General features: G+C 45.0%; 1 protein-coding gene across 3 annotated transcripts in view; it reads right to left on the minus strand.

The window, feature by feature from the left end:
- Tln2 (talin 2) overlaps positions 1 to 19,527 on the minus strand; it is a 422,622-nt gene that overhangs the window by 247,219 nt on the left and 155,876 nt on the right. For all 3 annotated transcript variants that reach the window (XM_057766343.1, XM_057766341.1, XM_057766342.1), the window contains one exon: positions 3,293 to 3,365. The gene's annotated coding sequence lies outside the window, so the exon portion shown is untranslated. The remainder of the gene's footprint in view (positions 1 to 3,292; positions 3,366 to 19,527) is intronic.

Here is a 19,527-nt window from a genome sequence, read left to right on the forward strand (position 1 = left end):
CTGCTTCTGTTTGAAAGCATGTACCAGGAAACGGCAGCAGGGCAAGGATCCCAGCCCGGGTGCGGAAACCTTGGTCTAGCGAGGAGCGTCAGGCACTCAGGAGCCTGTGGAGGGCAAGCAATACAATGGTGGCCAAAGTCACCAGGAAAAGCAACTCAAAGAATTAAACAGATGGAGCATGCTGGGAAGATGAAAGTGCATAACTGATTTCATCTTTAATGAAGAAAAGTTATCATGGAAACAGCTTATCGTTGCCAACGTCATAGCCTTTAAGGGGCTGGTATAGAACACCAAGTACCTACATTGGTCCTACTTTGAATTTTACAGACTGAATATCCTCCACTAAACAGCGATGGGAACTGGAAATTTCCCAGACAGTCCAAAATAATGTCTTTTTGTTTCTTTTGAATTTAAGATAGCGCTTTAAATATTTTCTTATAAGCTTATAATGAACAGCGATAACAACAGATTGCATTGACACTCGAATCCAGAATACATCATGAACCATTAAATAGAAAACTAGACTAGTCATTTATCATTCCCACCCCATCCATCAGCATCTTCCTCCCCACATACATGCACATGTACTTGTGTGCTTACATAGCACCCTTTGAAACACCACACTGATTTCTGTAGTGTGGCTGTCTCCAGTTCTTAACCATCCATCCCTACAAGCTCTCACCCAGAACGTCCTGCTCTTCTGAAAAAATCCTGAACATGATTGATTGTTTTCATTGTTCATTCATTAAATTTTATTCCAATCTGGAGTCCAGAGATCCCTTAAAGCAAATTTCCTTTCCCTGGTTCATGTCAAAATAAAAGCCCCATCTAGGATATATACTTTTGAATTATTACACATTTAAGACAAGTGCTCCCACTATTGTTTGATATAGCCTTTTTCGCCCCTAAAAAGGGCAGTGAGTATGTATTCTTGGAGTAGAACCTGAGAGTTGAAGCATAACCAACAGGCTGTAAGCCAAGAATTGGGGTGACATGGCAGAAAACAGCCAGGTAAGCCTGTCAAATTTCATTGAGTTTCTCTGAAAATTGTACTGGTAACAGAAAAATAAGCCAGAACTCATAGGAGAAGGAAGAACAAAGGACTGAGCCACCATGCCCTAAATGACATAGACGACACAGCATCTCAGTACTCTCCAAAGTAAGGGAACAGTGCCTGTCCCTCATGTGACTTCCTTGTCTAAGAGCAATCCCTGCCATGACTTTCTCCATCTCCAACACACACACAGAGACACCAACAACAACAACAACCCACCCACAGTCCAAGAAGAAGTCAACAGAAACATTACGCGTATTCTCTACAGCCCACAGCTCAGAGTGCCACCAAGCATATTCCTTTCACATCCGATGTCTCAGTGAAGCTCCTCACTGTCCTGAGGAACTCAGACCACACTGCTGAGAGTTCATCACTCTTAGCTATGCCCTTGATCTACACCCAGCCTTGAGTTCCTTAAACTAGGGGTAAGTGGTTTCCTAGAGGCCAGGTGTCAGGCTCACCATTGTGAAGATCTTGGTACCTGCCCCGACACCACCATACGCCTCTGAAATATGTATTCATACAGCCGTCCAGAGCTGACCCCCCACACTGAGGCGGGAGCTGCTGTGACCTTTCATCAGACTAGCAGCAACACTGTCACCATTTCGATCTGCACTGACTACAGTGTAGCCCACAGATAATTCCACATTTCTAAAAGTGAGCCATTTTTACCTAGGCTCCCAACAGAACAGTCCCTTCGCTTCGACTTGACATTGATTGTCTCTTAGTTCACTCACGTGTGCCCAAGGGGCATTTTCTGAATGCAGACAACGTCAACATAGGTTACACCTTGTTTCTTGCCTAAGAGAAAGGACACGGCTCTGGGGGCCTATACTCTAGGACCTACCAATGTCAGCCCTCCGTCCTGGGCTTCTGAGTCTTCCACTGAAGGTCACGGGTTTGTAGAGACAGGGTTAGGAAAGGCTATGAAAAAGCCAGTCATTTTTATAAAGCTAAATACGTATTCACTAAAGATGGGCAAGGCTTCACGATATAGTCCTGGTTGGCTAGGAACTCTCTGTGTAGACCAAGTTGGCCTCGAACACACAGAGACCTGCTTGGCTCAAGGGCTATGATTAAAGGTGTGCACCACCACTCCTTGTCCCTACTCTTTTTTTTTTTTTTTTTTTTTTTGGTTTTTTGAGACAGGGTTTCTCTGTGGCTTTTGGTTCCTGTCCTGGAACTAGCTCTTCTAGACCAGGCTGGCCTCGAACTCACAGAGATCTGCCTGCCTCTGCCTCCTGAGTGCTGGGATTAAAGGCGTGCGCCACCACCGTCTGGCTCCCTACTCTTTCAGTATCAAAATAATCATTTTTTTGTAAGATGTTATTAGCAGAGGATAGTATTATTCTGTGAAAACCTTATCATGAAAAATTCCAGACACAAAGTATGACTACATATAAACACAAGATTCCCACAACCCACTGAGCTTCAACAATCATCAACTTTGCTCATATTCACTGAAAAGATATTGTAAATTCATCTTAACATGGTTTTGTTATCATCCCAAATCTTAAAGCCCATAAACAATTAGCCTGGGCTATCTTACAAACTTCACAGATGGAGAGAGAGAACGGTCAGAGAATAAATGACCTGGCCCAAGGCCATCAGCCAATTAGAACCAGAACTGGACAAGGTGGGTGGCCCATGACACTACTTAAGGGCTGTCGAACTAGATTTACCTTGTCAGACTAAACTCAGCAAACCAGAATCTGCAGGTGTGTCCCTACATCCACTTGCAGATTTTCCAAGCATATCACTTGGGATCTGTCCCACGCACAACCAAAGAAAAACCCATTACCTGTAATTCATGTTTACTTCCTCCCATCCCACATCCATCTTTACAACCCGAAGTCCCCAGGACTTCGTTACAAAGACAACGGAATTTCTAGATTAGTTCCTTACCCAGTGCTTATAATCTTCACCCTCTAAAAGTGTGTACAAAGCAAACCATGGGGATAAACGTGAATTCATGAAGACCTGGTACAGGAAATGCCCAGCTCCGCATCCCTTTTCATATACCCAACCTTTAAGAGAGGAAGCCAAACAGCAAGCAGGCACCAGGACCAGGAATTCTGCACATCCACTGCAGCACACAGGCTATGGAGAGGACCACAGGGGAGGTGCCAGGTGACAGGCTTTGGAGGACATCAACATATGTCCCTGTCCCCAGGACTTGGTAAATGAGAATGGTTTTCTTTAAACTGTCTTTCTTGCATCCAGTATTAAAAGACTTACCTAAATTCTCAATTTATGCAGTATCCGTTTTGCTGAGAAGATCCTGAGTGTGAGAAGCTTCTAGCAGCAATACCTAGAACAATAGGAGAAGCCATTAGACACAAGTACTGATTCAGACACGAGATTGTGAGTAAAAAGTCTATACATTTGGTCATTTTCCCCACACTAAGAAAGAAAGGAAGTAACTCCGAAAGCAATGAGTCTCCCTCACACCACATGTGCTGGGAATTTGCTAGACCGACAGGGAATCGAGGTCCCAGGACACTTACGCAAGGACCAAAATTACATTACTGCTGGCAAAGAGGCAGAACACTTCCTCTCCTCTGCGTTAGGAAGGCTTTAATGGATCTGAATTTAAACAAAAAACCAAATAAATGTGTCCTTCTTCCTGCACCATGTCTAAACCAATTTCAGACCCAGTGCCCCCCCAACTCGACCTCCCCCATGAGCATACAGAATCCTTCTTGCCCTGTCCACCTCTTTCTTACTTAGTTCCTGGGACTCATTTATCAAGCAGATCCTTCTTGTTTCATCTTTTTGTCATGTCCATTCTGAGCCCCAGCCCCTCCCCCCCAAGAGTTCACCATCTGACACCTCACTCAGTAGAAACCCAACAAGAGGCAGAAAAACACCATCAATTACAGATTTACCAAAACAGCCTGGTCACAGTGAATCAACAAGGCAAGAGGAGAAGTGCAGTGTTCATAAAAGACAGAGAATGTGTCATCAAGTCCAGGTAGGAATGAAAAGTGGGTTAATAAATTATGGGGATTTATTAAGTGGGGGTAGGGATTCTACAAGCTTCTCAACTTACAAAAACATGATCTAAAATGGAATCGAATGATTACTAGAGGAGTATGTGCCTGAATATTTTATAATATTAGGATAACAAAGGTCTTTTGAAACATGAGAGCAAAATCTGAAAGTATAAAAGACTAAGATGTTTGTTGTCTTAGGGTTTCTATTGCTGTGACCACAGCAACTCTTATAAAAGAAAACATTTCATTGTGGTGGCTTGCTTAAAATTCAGAGGTTTAGTCCATTATCGTCCTGGCAGGAAGCATGGAAGTGTGTAGGCAGTGCTGGAAAAGGAGCTGAGAGTTTTTATCTCTTCACTATGTCAACAGGAAGTGGTCTGAAAAGCAGGGTAGCATCCTGAGCATATATGAGACCTCAGAGCCCACCACCACAGTGACAACACATCCCCCAACAAGGCCACACCTCCCATTAAGGCCACTCCCATTAAGGTTAATTTTCTTTCACAACCAAATTTGGCTTGCTACATCAACAACAAGAAAACACTAAAGTAGCTTCTCAGCAGGTAGGAATGCTTGCTGTTCTTGTAGAAGATCAGAGTTAGGATCCCAGCGCCCTCATGGGGCAGGTACAACCAACCACCTGTAACTCCAGCTTCAGGGGGATCAAACACCCTCTTCGAGTGGCACCCACATGCTCATGCATGTGTATGTGTGCATATGCACACCCGTGAATGCACACACACACACATATTAATAGATGAATTACAAAAATAAGACAAAACTTTCACTGATCCTTTTGTCAAAAAAATTAATTACACACAAGACAAAAAAGTTACTGTTCATAATTTACAAACCAATTTAAGGAAATTAATAGTCCCCTTAAGATAGATAAAGCAAGTAGTTTTCCTTAAGATGAAGAAATATGATAGCAGTTCATCGGAAAGGGAATATACTAAGTTCTGTGACCCTCTAGTGAAGATTAATCACCTATAATTCATCTAATGTCTGTCACCTCCAGCTAAAGTTAGCAGGCCAGCTCCGACCTAGGATCCCACAGGCAAAGAGTGATTTCACGAAATAGGTAGAATCTTAAAAAAAAAAAAAAAAAAAATTTAGACTTATTTACTTTGTACATGTTTGAGTGTTTTACCTACATGTATGTATATATGAGTACCAACATGTGCATGCCTGGTACCCGCTGAGGTCAGAAGAGGGGTACCGAATCCCCTGAGCTGAAGTTGAGAACAGTAGGAAATCATCACATAGGGACTGGGTAGGAGTAGGTCCTCTGCAAGAGCCACACCTCCTCTCAACTGCGGAGCCACCTCTCCAGCCCCACCTAATTAATTAGCAGTGAGATTTGTGAAGAGACAAACTGTATAAGAACAGAAACAAAGGAGCCGCGAGTCTCCAGGTGAGCCAGTCCATTGTTAAAACATTCTCTAGCCTAAGTACGCTTAGCCACTGCACAGGTTTGTCTTCATCAGATTACATTCACATATTAAATGATTTTTTTTCTATTGAGATTACAAAACACAGAAATTTATTCCCACAATGGGCCCATTATGTTCACTTTACATCTGGAAAATAAATGTATTCTTTTTGCTTTATTTTTAAAGATTACATATCATACAAGCACTCCTAAGATCGTAATTATGAACTTGGTTAGAAAGCCATAATTCCTGGTTAGCTGCAGAGCTGTCTTTAAATCTTATTTCTAATTAGCCCCCTTTATCAGCTAGCTGCCCTTTCTATTCCTGGAAAATGCCTGCAGAAGACAAGACGAAAGACTACAGCCCCTCTTGTTTCAGAGAGGAGCTACCATGGCACTCACACACAGCTCAGGAAAACCTGCAGGTCACCAAAGCCAGGTAGCCTGCCCAATGCCAAGCCCGTCTACACAGGGGCTTGAGATGTGTTAAGATTGGTGAGATGGGGCTGGGGAGATGGCTCAGAGGTTCAAGTACTTAGCATATGACTATGACCATCAGAGTTCAGAACTCCTGGAACCCTTAGGTGGGCATGGTGGCCTTTCCATAATTGCATCCTCAGAGGTGTTGATGGGAGATCCTCAGAGCAAGCCGGAGAGCTCGCTCTGGATTTGACTGAGAGACGATGCCTCAGTGGCTAAAGAAGAGGTGGAGATTGGTCGAAGGTGAACCCTGACAATTAATCTCAGGCCTTGTGCTGGTTCAGTTTTTTTTGCCAACTTGACACAAGCTAGAGTCATCTAGAAAGAGGAACCTCAGCTGAGAAAATGTGTCCACCAGACTGGTCCAAAAGCATTTACCCCATTAAAGGGTCTCAGCCCTCTGCGAGTGGTACCACCCCCAAGCAAGTGATCCAGAGTTGATTGAAAGAGCAAAGCCAGTGAGCCACAAGGAACAACCCAACAAGCAACACTCCTCTGTGGTCTTTGCTTGACTTCTTCCCTTCCTAGAGGAGAGTTCCTGTCGTGGCTTCTCTCAGTGACAGACTGTTATCATGATGTCTAAGCCAAATAAAACCCTCCCTCAAGTTGCTTGGAACATAGAGTTTTATCACAGCCACGGGAACCAACTAGGAAAGGTTCCCATATACCAATTATATGTGCATGCACAACCACACACATGCAAAAACGTAATTCATACACAAGCACACAACACATCATACTCATGTGCCAATGGGAAAAAAAAACAAGAGATTTGTGGGACTCAACATTGCATTTAGAGAAGGCATTAGCATAGTGGCTAAGAGGAACAAATTTGATCTCGGTTGAACAATTTTCTAGTCATTTGCCATGGATATGCCTTAAACTTAAAATCTGGGTTTAAGTTTCCTGCTTTGTACTAAAACCAATGGTGGAAAGGGCAGGCTCAAGGTGAACACACAGTTAATTCAGCCAGCAAAGCTCAGCAGCCACACGGAGTTTATCTGAGCAGCAGGCATTTGATACAGAGATGGAAACAGTCTACGGCAGAGATTCTTGTTCACCGTCTGATCTTAACAGGTCCCCAGAGAACGCTGACACAGAACAGGCCTTCTGCAGGCACAGCTATCTGTTTAAAACACTTCTGTTTGATTTTTGTGGTGGTAGAGATAGGACCCAGGCAAGCCCTTTCTATCAGAACTACATGCCTTGCCCTAAAATACTTCTGGTTAAACCTGAGTAAGGCTCTCTCCAGCTCTTTGAAGATCACTTTCCTCGCAGGAGCACTCAATCATCACATCCCATCACCGGGCAGCTCCTTGTGGCCCGTTGTGTGGAAGACATCATGCGTGAAGTACAAAAGCTACTACCACTCTCCATATTTACCACAAGCAAGGGTGTTGTTAGCCAGGGCTGTGTTTTATAAAGTTCCCCCCGTTTGGGGCTAAATTTGACAATTCCTGAAACCACCAGAACTAACAAGACATGATTTTTCTAGGTTCTCTCCCTCCCCACCCTCACACCTCATTCAGAATCAGCTCTACTGTAGGCACAGAAGATGAACTACTCATACACCGTGGCACAGACTCTCCCCACTTCCTCCTGCCACGTGGGGCTGGACCCTTCACAGAGACACTACCACCCTGTTATGTGCCTGCCTGTCTGTGGCATTAGTAACCCAAGTATTTTGCGGCCCCAAATTATCCAGTTTGAAGGCTTTAAGACTATGCAGAGGAGAAAATCCCTTATAAGTAACTCAAAAAAGAGCAAAGTGCATTCTTGACTGTCATTCAAGATCACAAAATCCAAGAAGAAATAAGACGAAGATTCTTTGATAACCCTATACAGCAATGGCAAGAATCAAAGGGAGAAAAGAAAAGCCATTTTCAGACTAAAACTCTTCCAACTTTCTCCAGCTTCTGTCCCTTGTCGTGCCTGCTCTTGTACTGAAATCTAGAAATACTTTCCTTCAAAAGGCAGGTCGAGGGCTGGAGAGATGGCTCAGTGGTTAAGAGCACTGACTGCTCTTCCAGAGGTCCTGAGTTCAATTCCCAGCAACCACATGGTGGCTCACAACCATCTGTCATGAGATCTGGCGCCTTCTTCTGGCATGCAGGCATACATGAAGGCAGAATGTTGTATACATAATAAATAAATAAAATCTTTAAAAAAAAAAAAAAAAAAAAAAAGGCAGGTCGATGAGCACAGCCCAGCTATGCTAGGTTGAAGATGTCTGACTACACAGGGAGAGGTCATTTCTCTACTCTGGACTTCCCCTCACTAACTTGTCCAGCCAGAGACTGGGTGCTGGTCTGAGTCAAGAGAATCTCAGCGAAGAGCTATTCCAAGGAGACTAGAAATAAGACTACCTTGTCCTCTGCAAGACAAAGGCGAAAGTGAGACCCAGAAGTAAGACTCCAGAAAAATCTTCAAACAAAACAAACAAAAAAACCTAGTCAGGCTGGAGAGGTGGTTTCTTGATTAAGAGCAGAGGACTCCTGCAGAGGACTTGAGTTCAGTTCCTAGTACTTGGTCTCAGAGGTATTTACAACCCCAGTTCTGAGGAGTCTACCCTCTTCTGGCCCCTATAGGATCTGCACATACAGTCCACCTTCTTAAAAGGAATCTTTATTGATTGAATCTTAATTCCTACATTTACAGTACGGTGATGAATTTTACTAAGTGTCTAATCTGGAAGGACTGAGGGCAGGAACTGTGGCCTACCCTCTATTTCTAGACTCAGCTCAGTTCCTAAAACACACTAAATGGTAATGAGTGTTTGAGAAATTTACATGCACATTTTATATGGGCAATGACTCCCCACAATGGGGCCTCACAGGGTTAAAGGAAACAGGGTCAGAATGGAGTCTTACACAGACAAGCTTGTGTATATCAAAATCGGAGTACCAGATTCTCTGTTGAGGATCCTCACTTGTACTTCAAAGTCTCCTAATTCAGAAGCCCTACCTAAGCACTGACCAAATAAATGCTCAATCTTCTGCCACAAACCCAGTGCCTTTGAAAAAGCTCTCTCCTTGTTGGTCTATCAATTAGGGAAACCTACTATTTGACATTTATGTCTTCTCTTCCATCTCAAAAAGGCTTTCCGAGATGTAACAAGTAAAGTCTGGAAGACGAAGACTCTATTAAATAAGCTACTTTAACTCGGAACCCTAAAAGACATTCGCCTTTGCTCTCAGCCATTCATTAATCCAAGCCTCAGCTTTGCAGAAGGATACACAGTGGGGTAGGTGGTCACCATCCTCATGAGCCCTTCTCTTGGGAAGTCAGAGTGGGAGGATGTGATACTAAAATGCACCACTGAGCCATGTGAAACTAGTGTTTTTAATCAAAATGATGATGCTTACACTTAGAAAATACAGATTTGATTTGATATTCATTAAATAAAACCACAGGCAACTTATTTGTTCTGTTGCTATTGTACACAGGAAGGTGTGGACGAGGCAAACAAGACTCGGGCATCCAAATGGCCTAGGTGTGGACCTCACATGGAGTTCCTCTCCACAGAGATCATGCCCAGGGGAGAAAAGCAGCGCTCTGGGGGCTCAAATAGGAATATGCCATTTTTAAAAAATATTTTAAAGTATAATTGAGGTGCATTGGTTTAAAATAAAAAAAAAATACTAAGCTCACTTTTTAAAGACTGTCCGACCTATCTCTATTTTGTATTCTATCCTCGGGATAATGCTCCCCTAGATTCAGACTCTTTTTCACACCGAGCAAACATGCCCCACCCAGTCAACTTCCATCAACATTACCATGTGAGGATGACTCGGATGTGAAAATTGATTCACTTGGGATTCCTTCATCAACTATTCAGTATGCTTGCCCAAACGGTTCTGACCACTTCTCATTATGATTTAAAGATTAAAGTATCTTTTTAAAAAATCAGGAAATTTGAAGGCAAATGAATGGAACTAGAAAAAAAAATCACCCTGAGTAAGGTAACCCAGACCCAGAAAGACAAACATGGTATGTACATAAGGGGATATTAACTGTAAAGAAAAGAGTAACTATGCTATAATCCACAGATCCAGAGAGGCTAGGTAACAAGGAGGGCCCAGGGGGATGCATCCATCTCCCTGGGAAGAGGAAACAGAGATCTCCTAGTTGGACAGGGGAGGGGGGCACGGGCACTTGAGGGATCCTGTTGGGAGTTGGGGGAGGGAGAGAGTACTGAAAGAGATGATTAGAAAGGGGGCGGGGCTTTAAGGAGTCAGGCAGAAGCCTAATGCTAGGGAAACTTCCACAAGTCTACAAGGATGACCCCAGTTACGACTCTTTGCAGCTGTCAATGCATAGCCTGAACCGGCCTGGCCATCCCCTGTGATTAGATGGGTGACTACCCCGGTTGTCATTGAAGAGTCTTCATCCAGTGACTGATGGAGGCAGATTTGGAGACCCCATAGCCAAACACTGGGCTAGGGGAGTTCTGCTGAGGAGAGGGAGGAAGGATTGTAAGAAATGGGGTAGGGACAGGACATGGCATGGAAAACTCACAGAAACCACTAGCCTGGCTCAGGGGAGCTCACAGAATCTGAACCAACAATCAGGGAGCCTGCATGGGACCAACCTAGGTCCTCTGCACACATGTGACAGTTGTATAGCTTAGTCTATATGTAAGAACCCCAGCAATGGGAGCAGGGCCTGTCCCTGGTGCTCTAGCTGGCTCTCGGGAACCTATTCCTTAAGCTGAATTGCCTTGCCCAGCCTGAATACAGGGGGAAGTGCTTGGTCTTGTGGCAGCTTGATGTGCTTTGTTTTGCTGAAGCCCGAGGCCTGTCCCTTTCCGAGCAATTACAGAGAAGGGGTAGATTAAGGGGGGAGCAGAGGAGAGAAGGAGGGAGTTGAAGGAGGAGGGAGGGAAGACTGCAGTTAAAATATAAAATAAATTAATTTAGAAAAAAGATTAAAGTATTCCAATAAAACAATCACAGCTACCTTGAGCATAAAACATGACATCACCACCAGGGAGATCTCTACAGACTGTGTCAAAAAGAAACATTTAACTGCTATTCTACTTGGAAAGCAATTCCCATTCCATATTCTTTTAATTTAGTAATTCCCATATGTTTCTTGTATGGTCGTTTTATTTATTTATTTATTTATTTATTTATTTATTTTTATCTTGCAATCAGAATAGGATAAAAGTACATCTGACTGATGTGGACTTGGGATTTTAGAATTTCACACTATGTAGCAGGAAAAAAAAAACATCATTCTACCATAAGACAACGGAGGGCTTAAGAATTCTCTAGAAAGGAGGCTGGTCAAGTATCACCTTCTTCTGGCTCCCTGTGCAAGATCAAACCCACAAGATCAGCCAATAATCTAGCAGGCAACTAACTGGAACCAATGGGTCACCAAAAATAAAAATAAAATAAAGGGGATGAAAGAACAAGGGAAAAAACATGAAGAAATGAAGGCGAGAGGGGGACATGCTAAGGATGAAGGAGAAGTGAGAGTGGGGTTTTGGGCAGATCAAGATACGGTAAGACCTGTCAAAGAATAAAGGGTATTTTAATCAATTAAAAGAAAATTATTGCTTTCCCAACTCCCCTAAAGAGAAGAAAAAAAGAAACTGTACCTCCCTTTAGATGACTTCAGAAACCCAGATCTAGACCACTTCACTGGAACCCCCTATTTCCTATTTCCCCTCTCCTTCCATTTGTAGGTGTAAATACACATGAGTTGAATATTTATGTACATACAGAAATATACATATGATGTTCATGTTTGCAATGATTTTTATGCCTTTATACCTCAACTAAACAAAAAGTCAGCTACAAATTACATACACACAAGTTCAGAAAGTGCATTTTGTTTGTATATTTGAATGTGTTCATGTGGGGTATGTGTGTGCATAAGTGTGTGGGGAATACCTTCATGGGTACACACGCATGTGCATGCAGTGCCCAGAGGGTGGTGTTTGCTGTCTTTTACTGCCCTATACCTTGATTTCTGAGACAGGATCTCCCGCTGAACCTGAACTCACCAATTGTCTAGACTTGCTAACCAGGGAGCCCATGGGATGCCACCATCATCTCCCAGTACAGGACTACAGACAAGGACTACATCTGGCTTTTTACACAGATGCTGGAGATGGAAACTTGGGTCTTTATGATTGCACAACAAACATTATCCACTCCATCCCCTAAGCCACTAAACTGTTTCTAAAGGGCCCCCAAGCTGAACTTTCCTAGGTGAGGAAGACCCCAAGCATCCAGTACGTGCAGAGTATTCTGAGAGACCTTGGAATGAGCCAATAGCCCAGAAGAACTCAGTGGAGCTGGGAAAGCAGATGGTGTGTACCTCAAGGAGTGGGAAGTGAAGCAGGCAGAAGCTTCAAACAACTTCTATTAGGATCACTTCAGCTATGCTTGGTCTCAAAGCTCCTTGACCCCAGGTCAAGGATGGGGCTTCTGGAAGGAATCAAGGGTCTAGGCAGGAATCAGACAGCACCTGCCTGATTGGGCTCCTGTCTGTTTCCAGCAATAACTACTGTCTGTGAGCCGGTGCAGTCCCCTCCTCCCAACTGTGCAGTGTTCTCATCTGTGAAAGGGATGGAGGCGCACACATCGCCCGGTTTCCCCGAGGGCTCCTTCGGTCGGTAACAGCTTCCAGGACTGGGGCAGGGCAAGACTCCACAGAAGGTGCAGAGAGAAAAGAGACACCAAGCAGGCCGGAGATGATTCCTCTGGAAGAGAGTCGAAATGCTCTCACAGTTGGCACTCATACCCCAGCCTAGAACATCTGCAGAGTGAGAAATGTCCTCTCTGGGAGTGTGGTCCCCAGCAGGAAAGAGGAGAGTATTCTATGAACAGTGATGCTACAGGTACCTCGCAGGGAGCTCAGCACAGGTTCACAGAGGCACCTACAAGGAAGGATACCTATGGGAAGAGGGTCAGGCCAAGACGATGGGTCTTCATGGGAACTGCCACTGACCTCTAATGGTGCATCCAGAGTGTTAGGCTAAGCTGAAGGCAGAGGAGGTCACACCTCTTGCCACCTCCAAGGGGTCAAGGTAAGAGCTACAGGGGAAGCTACAATCACTCAGAGGAGACCAAATAAAGAACAAAGAGAAATCAGGATACTGAGGGAGAGGACTGCAAGGGAGAAGAAGAAGCTTCCGTGGGACGGTTGCAGTGACATCATAGCATAGTTGAAGGGTACAGTGAGGGCAGACATATCAAGACAGACTCAGTTTCTAGGGAGACCATGTCTAGCTCTGGGTTGTATTACAAGAACTGTGAGAAGGGACCACCAGTTCCCTAGCAAGTAAGAGAGGCATCAGCTAAATGCGGAACAGTGAAAGTTGGGGCAGAGTTCCTAAGTCAAGAAGGGAGGGCAAACAGCAAATTGAACAGAACGCAGAAGTCAGAGGCACCGGGAAGTTGGGTTCATACAAATATCCCTCCCAGCCCAGCCAGGCCAACAGTGACCAAGAAAAAGACACAGCCTTTAAAATCATCTATGAGTAATATGAACTCTGGTTTGGTCTGTTTGTTCATAGCCGAAACACAGACCCAGAGATGCAACACTGTGACATGCATGTCTGAGGCCACTGGAAAGTTTGATAGCACTGACTAAAAAGTGGTATCTCCTCTAAGGGGTGGAGGCCAGACAGCAACCTGCTAAGGGCAGGGCAGGCACTTGGAGAAGAGCCATCAGGCAAGCAGAGGCACCTAACGGTTGAGCATTTTCCTTAAGAGAAGGCTGGGCCTTGTGTCAAGCCAGAGGACCCAGAAGGAAAAACGTAAGCAGGAGATCAGATCTAGAAAGACCCCATCTGGGATGCAGTACCTTCACCTGTTAGCACATGAGAGGCAAGGAGAATGAAAGATGGCTTTGGTATCCCTCCAGCAGGAGCCTTGGTTAGATACAGAGGGAGACACTATGAGAGGCCTGAAGGACAGACAGACAACATGCAGTGACGATTAAACTGAAGAAAAGAGCCTCAATCTTCTGGAGCTGCTCCCTGAAACAGACGGAATGCTGTGACACACAGGCTCAGCTTCAAAATCATCAGCTGAGTGGGGGCTCGAATCAAACAAGAAGGTCGTGCGTGGACTATCAATGCAGAGTGCACGTGGGATTATCATATAGTCTATTTGAAATTTCCAAGGAAAAGCTAATAGCAGGAAAACAAAGAGGAGCCAACAGAAAATGGAAATCATGTGTATATGGAATTTGTACGTGTGTGGGTACGTGTGTCTGTGTGGGTATGCTTACAGGTGGATGTACATGCATGTGGAGGTCAGAGGTTGATGCCTGGTGTCCTCTCTATCACTCTATTTTATTTACTGAGGCAGGGTCTCTTACCGAACATAGCATTTACTGATTCTGCCAGTTTAACTGCCCAGCTTGCCCAGAGGAATCCTGTCTCTGCCTCCCAAGTCTTTGGGTTACAGTGGCAGCCACCACAACCACCAGCTTTTTTTTTATGTGGGTACCAGGGGTCCAGACTTCATTCCTCATACCTGCATGGCAACTGTTTTACCCAGTGACCATCTCCTCAGACCAGAAATTCTTCATTTTTAAGTAACCAAGGCAGGGATACGTTTTTGTGACAACTTTAGACTCCAAGATTTTTTTTTTCTTAAGGAATACAACGCTCAAGTCTTAAAGGCAGATTGGCAGTTCCTTTGGGACAGAGCCTTTTCTTCATATTTCTAAAGCAGCAAGACTGCCTGGCGGAACATATGTGTAGTCACGCTTGAGAAGGCCAGGAACTACATCTGCCCAAACACAGTAACACACTGCCATCAAAGGTCGGCGCCTTGGCCTCCAATGACATAAAGTAAGTCTGACTGATTCACAGGCATGATGGGCATAGACTCCTGTCATGCTTTGCTGGCCAGCTGAGGGATCTGTCCCTGGAGGTGCCAAGTGTCAGGCTCATCTCCGGAGCATCCTCCTTGTGACTGGCATGCCCTGTTTAAAACTATCACAGAAAGGCAAGAAGCCTTGAGGGGGAAACAGCACACGCCTGCCCTGAAAGGCAACGGCTAACGTGGATTTGATCATCACTAACCCCCATGCTTCTGTGAGAGTCACATCACAGCCAAGTTCACTGCTGGTAGGATAAAAGCTGACTCTTAACAGGAATCAAGGTTGAGAGACACAGACTATCCCTACCCCCGTGCTGTGGTCCACCAATCATCACCAACTTCAGGCCTTCCATGCCACTGGGATCACAATGACCACGGTGAGAAGGGCCAACTTAAGTTGGGGTGCCTAAACAAGGGTAGTACCCTCTCCCCAGGGATATCTGGGGACATTCTGGAATTCTGCAAGCTGAAACTGTGGAAGGGTATTATTACAGGCACCAGTAGAGTAGAGGCCAAGATCAGCTCCAAGTACCACCCACTGCACAGGATGCTCCCACACAACAAAGACTGAGCAAGACTCAAATGCCAACAGGGTAAAGTGAAGAAGCCCCAGTTAAGCCAGTGAGATGAAAGAGGGAAAAAGGAATTCTCAGAGTTGCTGGGGTGGGTGAGGATAGAAAAAAAAAAAGAGAGAAGCAGGAGGCAGAAAGGGATATTGTCTCCTTGTGTGTCCTCGTGTGTGTGTGTGTGTGCATGTTCACTTAGGGCACTGTGTGTGTGTGTGTGGATGCCTACACGCACCTGTGTGTCATACATGTGAGTAGAGGCCAGAGACTGACTTGGTGTCTTCCTCGATCAACTTTTGTAAAACGGGGTCTCTCCTTGGTCAGAAACTCACGAATTAGGTCAGGCTTGCTGGCCAGCAAAGCCCTAGGGATCCATCTGCCTCTACCTCCCCAGGACTTAGATTAGGGGTACACACTACTGGGCCAAGAATTTTCTTCCTCCTCCTCTTCTCCCCATCCCCTTTTTTTGCTTGTTTGTTTTGTTTTTGTTTTCTCTGTGTATCGCTGGCTGTCCTGGAACTCACTCTATAGACCAGCCTGGCTTCGAACTCAGATCCACCTGCCTCTGCCTCCTGAGTGCTGGAATTAAAGGTGTATACCCACCACTGCCCCTCAAAAACAATTTTTTTTTCAACATGACTTCTGGGGATTAAATTCAGGATTTCACAATTGCATAGCAAGCTTTTTACCAGGTTGCTATGTAGCTGAGGATGACTTTGAACTTCAAACCCTCTGCAATCACCTGGAATTACCATTAGGCTCCAGCCCCTGGGACACTGTTTTCTATATGCCCCTAACTCAAACACTTCCAATGGTTTATTAAGCAATGTACTATTCAATACCATGCCTTCTGGCCTACATCCTAGTTTGCCCAAAAAACAGGCCAGACTCTTGAGGGACAATGGCTGCCAAGACAAATATTTGCTTTTTTCCAATGGCTACGTTTACCCAAGATTATTCTGTTCTTGGTGAAGTAGAAACCAACTGCTTACTGACACACTTGGGATACAGCCTCACAGAGGCCTGGCACCGTCTCCCATGTGCAGCCAGGGGAAGACGACCCAAGAAGGGGACTCTAAAACTACCTCAGCCTCTCAAGAGGGCAATTACTAACCATGTTTACAGGCAGGCACAAGGCAATACTGTTAACGTTTAGCAGGACCGCAGAGCCATCAGAAAAGGAAAACAAAAGCATAGAAAAACCAACAACAAACATAGAATATAGAAAAGGAGGCAGACACACAGTTATCACCAAAGAACTGAAGCAGTGTTTTCAACCTAACGAAGGCAAGAAGGAAAAATGCATAATTACTGTTCTGGGCACAGTAGCGAGACTTTGATAATTAACTCGGCTCTATAGCCCACAACTCACCTGCGTCCTGACCACAGTCAGCTTCTCACTCCAATCACGCTGTTTCCATGCACAAACACTGAATGCTAACGTGACAAGTGTAGTGACTTACTCAGTGCAGCTAACCTACATGGTCGCAAAATCTCTTACATGTCACTGAGCTACACTGGATACAGAGCCGTTTCCCCTTTGCCAAAAGAATTCAGGCACAGTGAGGAGAGTAGTCCACCCTAAGAAATCAGCCTTTCCAGAAGGGCCACTGAGGAGGGCAGCCACCACACACGGCAGATCGCTGGTCAGTGACTGTCATCAGACTCCACTGACTGACTAGCTCACCCCATCCCCATATAAAAGCCTTATTAACTCCTTGGGGAGGACCCTTGATGGTATCCCACTTTCTGGAACCCACTCAGGCTATACAGGAGTCTATCTCTCAGGCTCTTACTTCTAATCCCATAATGAAACTCCTTCCTGAGCTCACCTTCCCATGACCAGGAAATTCATTCTTCTAGCTCGTAAGACCTGGAAGCCACTGGCTTGTGGCACCTCTGATGGTCATTGATTAAGTCTGGCACCTTTGTGTTTCAAGACGTGTGCATCCAGCCTAGACCACACTCCTGGAGTAGCCTCCCTCTGCTCAATTGGTGTCATAAGACTGCAGCTGTCCAGTGCTGGGCTCTCAGAAGAACCAGCTCAGGGCACCAGTGGGCTTCTTCCGGGGGCTTTCTCCTCCCGCCCTGAAGACCTCAGGTGGGTGGGATTTAGAGGAGCTCTGAGAATTCAGACCAAATACGTCATCCAAAGGGCAACCCCACAGCCCAGTCAAAAGAAACAAGGGTTCCCTGTGTCCTGGAGCAGAGCACTGCCCCAGAGAAATGCCTTTCCATGAGGGTCACTGAGGCAGGGAGGCCTCACAGTGTGGATCACCAATAAGCGACTATCAACAGACATTTACCAAGCACTGTCTGCAGGCAATTCTGAGAGTTTGGATTTCATGCTAACCTGCCCTTCCTTCAAATTGCTACCTATCTGTATAGGCCCCAAAATAACCACTCAGTGTTACAAGTTAAAAGAGATGGGGTGGGTTGGAAGGACAATGCTAAATTTGGAAGGACAGAGAAATGAGCTCAGGATGACATGCAAGCAAAGAAGCAAAGGAGGAAGGGAGAAAAGAGAGTGACTTTGTGAGCATACCACTTGCAATGGTTATTCTTGGCTGTCAACTCATTACATCGAGAATTAACTAAAACCCAAAAGGCTGGGCACACCTGTGAGGGACTTTTTTTCTTAGTAAAATCATTTGAAGTAGGAAGATCCACTTCTATCTAATCTTGATGTTTGAGGTGACAAGATCCAACGTTAATGTGGGAAACGCCTTCTACAGACAACCTATATAAAGGTCACTGGCCTTAGAGCCTACTTATCCGGGACTCCAGCATATACTGAAGACCAGCTGAACATCCAGCCTCGTGGACTAAACTACTAGATTACCTGCTGTCGGTAGATGGCCATTGTTGGACTAGATAGACCACAGCCTGGAACACATTCTAATAAACTCAGTGTGTGTGTGTGTGTGTGTGTGTGTGTGGTCTGTTCCTCTAGAGAACCCTGACTAACATACCTCTTAAGGAAAACGGGCAGGAATGATATTGATGTTTAACCCCAGCTAACCCAGCAGTCACTAGAGAAGCCAGAACTACCAACAGAGATCTCTGTGTCTTCAGGCCCTACTACTAACTATATTCTGCTTTGCCTGGCCAAAGCTTTTGTCCCCTTTCCTCCTTGTGGCATGCTCCCTTCCTCCAGTGGAAGTCCTACTGGACCAGAGGTCACATTCCTTGTCCAAGGTACATTCCTGCCTAGCCCCCTTTCCTCTCATGTCCATATTTATGGCTTTAATTAAACACTATTAAGGTACATAAAATGTTAATTTCTGGATCATGGGCTCTGATAACTCAGTCTGATAGGGGATAATGACATTTAAGCAGAGTTATAACATAAGAACACGGGAAGAAGGAGATTCAAGTTGTAAAACCTTCCTCTTCAGTGCAAGCATCTCCCTCGGCCACTTCCAGTTAGTAGGGCGCCATGACACCCCCCCCCCCACACACACACATACACACCTCACTTTAAAGCATCCTGCTGGCAGTCCTCCTCAAAAAACCCAAGGCAACTGCTACCCACTTACTTCTCTGCCTTCTTCCTACTGCTTATGTCCACCCTCCCTCCCATGCCCAGGCAGCTCCAAGTCCCACAAAAGCTTAAGAAGTCTTTCTGGCAGGTACGGTTTTAGGAAAGAGCTCTGGGAAGATATTTCAAATATCCTTGACCACACTCAGTACCCTGAGTACAAGCTACAGACCTCACAACAGGAAGTCATCCAATACAGAAGCCCTGTCCTCCAGGAGGATGAGTGGGTTCTTTCTCTGAGGACTTGGAAACAGCATCACAACCTGCAGGCGCACTGCCTAAGTTCAGCTGGTTCTATACTCTCAAATGAACATTATTTGATCCGAAAAATACTGCTTATAAGAACTTGAGAAACACCCTCCCCTCACTCAATGAAAAGGCAGGCAGCTTCCCAGTACTAGTAGAGGGAGCACTTAGGCCAAGAAGTAAGAGAGTGTGGCTAACTCCATGAGTGAAAAGGGGACTCTGAAAGGAAGTTAGTCAAAAGACATTGTTTGCCAGAGCAGTGAGCTATGGCTGTTTATTTTTCTTTTACTTTTAAATTTTGTACATGTTTTCTATAATGCACAGTTATTACAGGTAGAGAAAAATAACTCAAGAAGAAAAATC

Source organism: Chionomys nivalis, chromosome 4, assembly GCF_950005125.1.
Source record: "Chionomys nivalis chromosome 4, mChiNiv1.1, whole genome shotgun sequence".
NCBI classification, from domain to species: Eukaryota; Metazoa; Chordata; class Mammalia; order Rodentia; family Cricetidae; genus Chionomys; species Chionomys nivalis.